The sequence below is a fragment of the Camarhynchus parvulus genome, chromosome 2 (assembly GCF_901933205.1).
Source record: "Camarhynchus parvulus chromosome 2, STF_HiC, whole genome shotgun sequence".
Taxonomy (NCBI): domain Eukaryota; kingdom Metazoa; phylum Chordata; class Aves; order Passeriformes; family Thraupidae; genus Camarhynchus; species Camarhynchus parvulus.
This window is the reverse complement of record NC_044572.1, coordinates 52,626,058-52,632,057: the sequence shown is the minus strand read 5'-3', so window position 1 is coordinate 52,632,057 and position 6,000 is coordinate 52,626,058.

Sequence of the window (6,000 nt, the reverse complement as noted above, 5' to 3'; positions counted from 1 at the left end):
GTAAAAAGGCAGATGAAGTGCTGGGGCTTATACATATTTTATGAACCTTCTGGCTGTGAGTTTTGTTAAACTTTGAAGTTAGAAATGCAATTCATTCTGTCTGAAAATAGTATCAAACCAAATTTATTTTTTGTATAAAAATTGGCAAAACTTTTGTATACCTAAAGTGTGTAAAGGAAATTGTGAAGTACAGTAAGCTTATGGTAAGAAGACCACTAGAGTTGCTGTCTTAAAAAAAAAGTTTTTTAGGCAAAGTCTGGTATTTTAGTGGGAGTCTCTCCATCTCTTGTGCTTCTCTTTGGAAGTACAACCTCTTTATATGTGATTTAGAAATCAGGGCTCATCTTTTAATTACTTTGCCTCTCTGTGACTCCAGACAGGCAAGTGTGGAAGACCTGAGCAAATAGGAGAAGAGGGATTCACAGTTGTAGAAAGCTTTAATCCCTATATCCTGCTAAACAGAAATTCACATTACAGATGTAAACATTACTTTTAATATAAAGCTAAACCAACACATCAATTGTATTTCATTAAGCATCAAATCAGTCTTCAGAGGGGATAACATTATTAGTCCAACATTTTGCATATGGGAAAATGAATGAATAGCAAGAGGAGATGTCTTGCTTAAGCCTTATTATTGTTTAGTGGCAGAAGAGAACCTGGTGTTTTCTGCCCTCCCTATTGCATTCCCTAACCAATAACATTTTTAGATCAAGTTTCGAATGCATTGCCTTCCTGGAAGGAGGGATGCCAGTAGAAAGTCAGCCATGCTTTCCAACACATAGTAGTGATATGTGGTAGCTGTTTAATTCTGTGAGAATCTCTCTCACTCTCCATTATAACTGTTCATTGAATGTTCCAAATTCTGATAGACTTCTGAAAAGAACTCGTTAATTTCCTCAAGCACCTTTCAAATCTACTGTAGAGAATAAAAATAGAAACATTGCTCTTAACAAAAGAATAAGCATTCAAGGACTTTGAATAGATGAGAATCTCCATGCTTTCTTTGATAACCTACATGTTTGTGTGCTTCTCAGCTCTCCAGGAGAGAGTCTTCCATGGCCAAAATATGTATGCCAAATTATACATAATTTTTTTAATGGAAGGTGGTTTTATTAAAAGCCCCCAATATTATTTAAAAGGGAAATTCTGACACTGGAGAATTAAATGGAAATCCCCACTGAAGTTAACAGGGGTTCTGGTTTTCATCCTTAGTCTGAACTAAAATCTGCAATGACAGCAGGAACACTTTCAACCTAAGACAACAGTTTTAAGTTTTCATTCACAACACCATAGCAATGGAGGTCACAATCACCTTAGAAAAGGAATATTTACTCTATCGAACTTCACTGCATATGGAAATGATTTATGCTGTAATCAGAAGCATATCCCCTTCCAGTGGAAGATTCTTAAGCAATTATCATGGAGCAAATCAGTCTTTAGCTCACTAGGCATTAATTTAACAAGATCTTTTTTTTTAATGACCAGTATCTTCATAACTGATTGATGCTTAATCTGGTGCAGCACCTGCTCTCTCAGTCTCCTGTGGTTCAGCTTTTCAGATTAATGAGTCAGAAAGCCAATTGTGACAGTATTATAAAATGTATTGTAATAAACTTTCCATGCTTCAGAACAGAAAAATAATCCACAAATTGATTTCCAGAATTGAGGCTTCAGGTCCTGAAGGGTTTTTTTGCTGGGGACTCTTTTTGGACAGGAGCTTTAAGTGACATCATCACTTTCTAAAGCATAGAGCTGTCACCATAATTATAAGTCTTTTAATGTATTTTATTTTTTAAAAGCTACAGAAAATCAAGCCTAAAAATGTTAATGCATTTCTAGTAGTGATCAAGCTGTGCAAATGCTGAATTTATATTCCAGCAATATGTAATACTTCACATGATGTAGATGATGTTTTACAAAACACAGGGTGTATAAGTGTTACAAACCTGATTTCTTGTTTTTTATGACTACCTACAGAGTGCTTAATGACAGCTTGGAGCAGCTTTTGCCTTGCCATTTAGGAACAGTTTTAGAACTGCTCTGAAGAACAGTAGGAGCTGCCAGCTTCCCCAGTGCACTTTGGAGCACCAATAAGAAATCTAATCCCATTTCTTGTGTCTGCTTATGTGCTGATGAATTTAATAATGCTACTGTGGATGTGTTCCCTCTCCTATCCTGTGAAATCCTTCAACTCAGCCACACTACAACTTGTCAAGGCATTACACAAGCAAATGGTGATTTCTTGGAAAGGGTGGAGCCCATGTCCTGTGAAACACTCTGCGTAGCAAAGCAAATGCTTTTGTGTTTTTCATGTCAAGCTGTTGTCTCTGCATTGTGTAGAAACTTGGTCAGTTATCACCATTTCCTATAGCAGGAGCTGTTTTAAATATCCATCACATTTAAAACACAAGAAATAGATTCCCTCAAATTGAGTATCAGTGAAGCATCTATATTTGATGTTCTTTCTATTTTGCATTTGAATCCTGACTTCTTCCTGTTAGCTGCAGCCCCTTACGTTGTCAGAAGAAGGTTTTAAACATTTTTATTTACTGAATATAACTGATCCCTCTCGTTCTCATAGCATTTTTCCCAGATTCTTTGTAGAAAATTGATGATTTCACCTAAATTTAAACTACTAGCTTCCTTATTATATTATGGACCGCAATGACCATATTTAGCTCTGTTAGATGCTCCTTACTCCCCTTCTGCTCTTGCCACCACAAACATGTCATATGGATTAAATATTTAGACAGAAACATACTTTAGTCAAGACAGGAAGGAAGCCTCATAGTGGGACTGCATCTCAAACAATCCAATGCAATTTGATGGAAATACTCATTCAGTGCTTTGATTTACAGCTTCCCATAATGAAGGGCATTGTGCAATAGCTTTTACAATACAAAAGCTCCATAATGCTGGAAATCTTAATACAGGACTGAGGAATGAAAAAGGAGGGAAAAAAATGGAAGAGGTTGCAAGATAGCAACAAATGACAGACACTTAAATAAAGCATGCAGAATGTTTCCCTGAATACAAAGAAACAATTTGCATTCTAACAGTTGAGACTAATAAGAAATATCCAAACCCAAAATGAACAGGAACTTCCCAGGAGATCAGTTGAAAGAGAAGGTCATCTCCAATTCACCTGATGCTAAAAGCTGAAATAGGGTTAAATTTCTGATAGAACAGGTCTGCAAAGTTCTCTTGAATTTGTTGGCTGTTTTATCATTATCCCCAAAAGGCAGCATTGTCATGGCAAGTACAGTTTGCAAATAAAAATTACTACTACCTGCATGTCTTGTTTCACTGTCTTGCAAAACCATATGGGCTTGCTTGGAAGTCTCACAGCAGGATCTGTAATCCATAAGAAGCAGTCTGGGGAGAAAAATGCATATAGCTTCTCAAATCTGCCAGGTTTAGCATAATACTTTCCTGATGCGGAATTGCCAAACCATCTGCAGGTAAGTTTTGAACTATTATTTACTACTCCTCTTCTCATATACAACATTAATAGACTCCTGTTCATTTCCCATGTCATCTGTTGTTCTTAGTCCATTCCCTACCCCCTCCCCCTCATAAACAGTTATTAGAAAAAATGGGATTAAAAATGCTCACAATTAATGTTTGTTCTGCAGAGAAAGCAGGAAAGTGCCTGTGCAGTCAGAAGGTCCACTGCCTTCCTTGTCCTGAGGGCAAGGACTCCAGCCCAGGGATGACATGGGTTCTCAAGAGTATTTGTGGGGCAGGAAAGGTTACAGGACTGCATATGGGTAACTTTGGCTGCTGTTTTTGTCTGCTCTGCACATCATCCTTTGTTTTCCAGTATGGGGATGTGTTTTAATTTTAGCTCTAGTGCAGGAAGGCAGGGAATGGCCTGCTCCTCTTCTGTAACTTCCATGTATTTTTTGATGCTGGGCTAGCTGTAAAGCAGAAGTCCCGGGTTCTCAATCCTACATTGATTTGCAGGCAGTTTCTAACACCCAAACACTCTCTGAAGGGCAATACCAGTAAAGAAAAACAGAAAATTAAAAAAACCAAACCAAACCAAAACAAAAAAACAACACCAAACCAAGTCTTGCTTTGAAACCATTCCCGTAGAGCCTTTTTGCCGTTGGCAAGGACGAAGGAGAATAAAAATAAATAAGTAATGAGCTCTTCCTTACTCCTTGTTCAGGGAAAATCACCTCCTAAAGTCAGGCTTCTGTTCAGTTCTCTGTGCAGCCCATTCCTTTCTCAGGGTGGTCTGGAGACAGAGCAAGGAGAGAAAGTGACACTGGCAGCTCTTAGGGCATTGATGCTTGGAGAGGCTCCCAAAGGCAGGGCAAGCACACATGAGTACTTCCTGACCATTGCCACCCGGGCAAAACCAAGATCTCGAAAGGCTGTCAAGACCGTGCTGTTCCCCATGATGGAACCTGCTGACATGCTCCACACATTTGTAAAACAGGGCCGAAAAGAACTCGCAGGAAGAAAGAAAAAGGCACCTGTGTTAGACAGTACTGCACATTAAACACTTGCTTCCAGCTATGTCCTCTAGCACTAATACCACAGCCTAGCACGCAGGAGGGAGTGCAGCAGAGAGACACCTGCACAAGTCAAATACTGGCCACTTATTCCCCCAAGTTACCTTCAGGGCAGCACACAGCTGTTAGATCTGCTTGTGAGTACAAGGCTGGTTTTTGTAACACCCTTGAGTATTCCCCTTTCTAACCAGCTATGTCTCCTCTACACTGTATTTCCTAATATTGAAAAAAAAAATCTTCACAAACTCTCTTTGCAAAAAGTCCTATTAAAGGTATATTCACCATGTTATGAGAATTTGCCATATCAATAGTATGCCCAAAGTGCCCCCAGAGGAACTGCTGAAGAAGAAGTCGTGCTGTGTGAAGTGATCCAAGTATTGCCTATTGGTGAGGGCCGCTCTAATTAAGAAAAAGAAAACATTACCGTAAGGCTCAAAGTCCTTCTGACTGTGCCTTTTCTCCATAGGCAATAAAAATAACCCAAAATAAGCAGCCATAACAAGTAAACAACTTTAAAAGCGAAACCCTCAAGCTCCATCAAAGTGACTGGGAAAAGCAATAGTCACCCTATTTGTCAAAGTTCTCTGCCCATGTTCACTGCAACTGCAAAGTGCTCCAACTTTCATTTTCTTCCACATGGTGGGGGAGTTTGGTAGCTCTAATCCTGTTCATCCAGATGGCCTGTCAGGTTTTATAGGCATTTCTTAAAAATAGAAGCAACCTAATCCTGGTTCAGGTAATTTAAAAGAAACTTCTGCAAAACTGCATTGTTCTTTAAAGCTAGCAGACAATAATTCATGGCTTTGACAAGAGGACTGGTTTCCTCTCTTACCACCAATTTCATAGACCCATTCCTTACTCTGTGTTGATACACAAGTAACTGCAGAACAGCCTGTATCTCCTCTTTCACTTGGTGCTATTTTACTTGCAACTGAGGATATCGACTGACATGCAGATCCCACTGGAATTATTACTGGTCCCTTATTGCACAGCTGGCTACCCATATGGCAGTAAGAGCTCAATAACAGAGATGCCTCACCATTCTCAAACCATTTCACACTCATGCTCCAACATAAACCAGAGCCAACTTTGTTACAACTTCGTTATGACTTGCAATAACAGCTTTCATGAGAAAAACCAAGCAGACAACTAGAATTGGTTACACACAACTGCCAGATCTGCTATGTGCAAGTCAACACCCTGTGAAATACAGCCTGAGCTTGTCCCAGAACTGAAGGTCAGGCTTTAACTGTAGCTGTCACCAAAATACAGTTTCCAGAGGGAGGTGTTTGGGCTGCAGCTACACATCTTGTCAGCCTAATGGCAAATTTAGGCCTAACTGCTGCTGGCCCCTGTAACTTCCAACTGCATTTTCACTGCCAATCTATTGACTTCACCAATGACAAGCGATGAAGCAGCACTCTGCACAACCTCAAGTTTAAGAGAACTGAAGATAACAGCAAGTGCCATATTT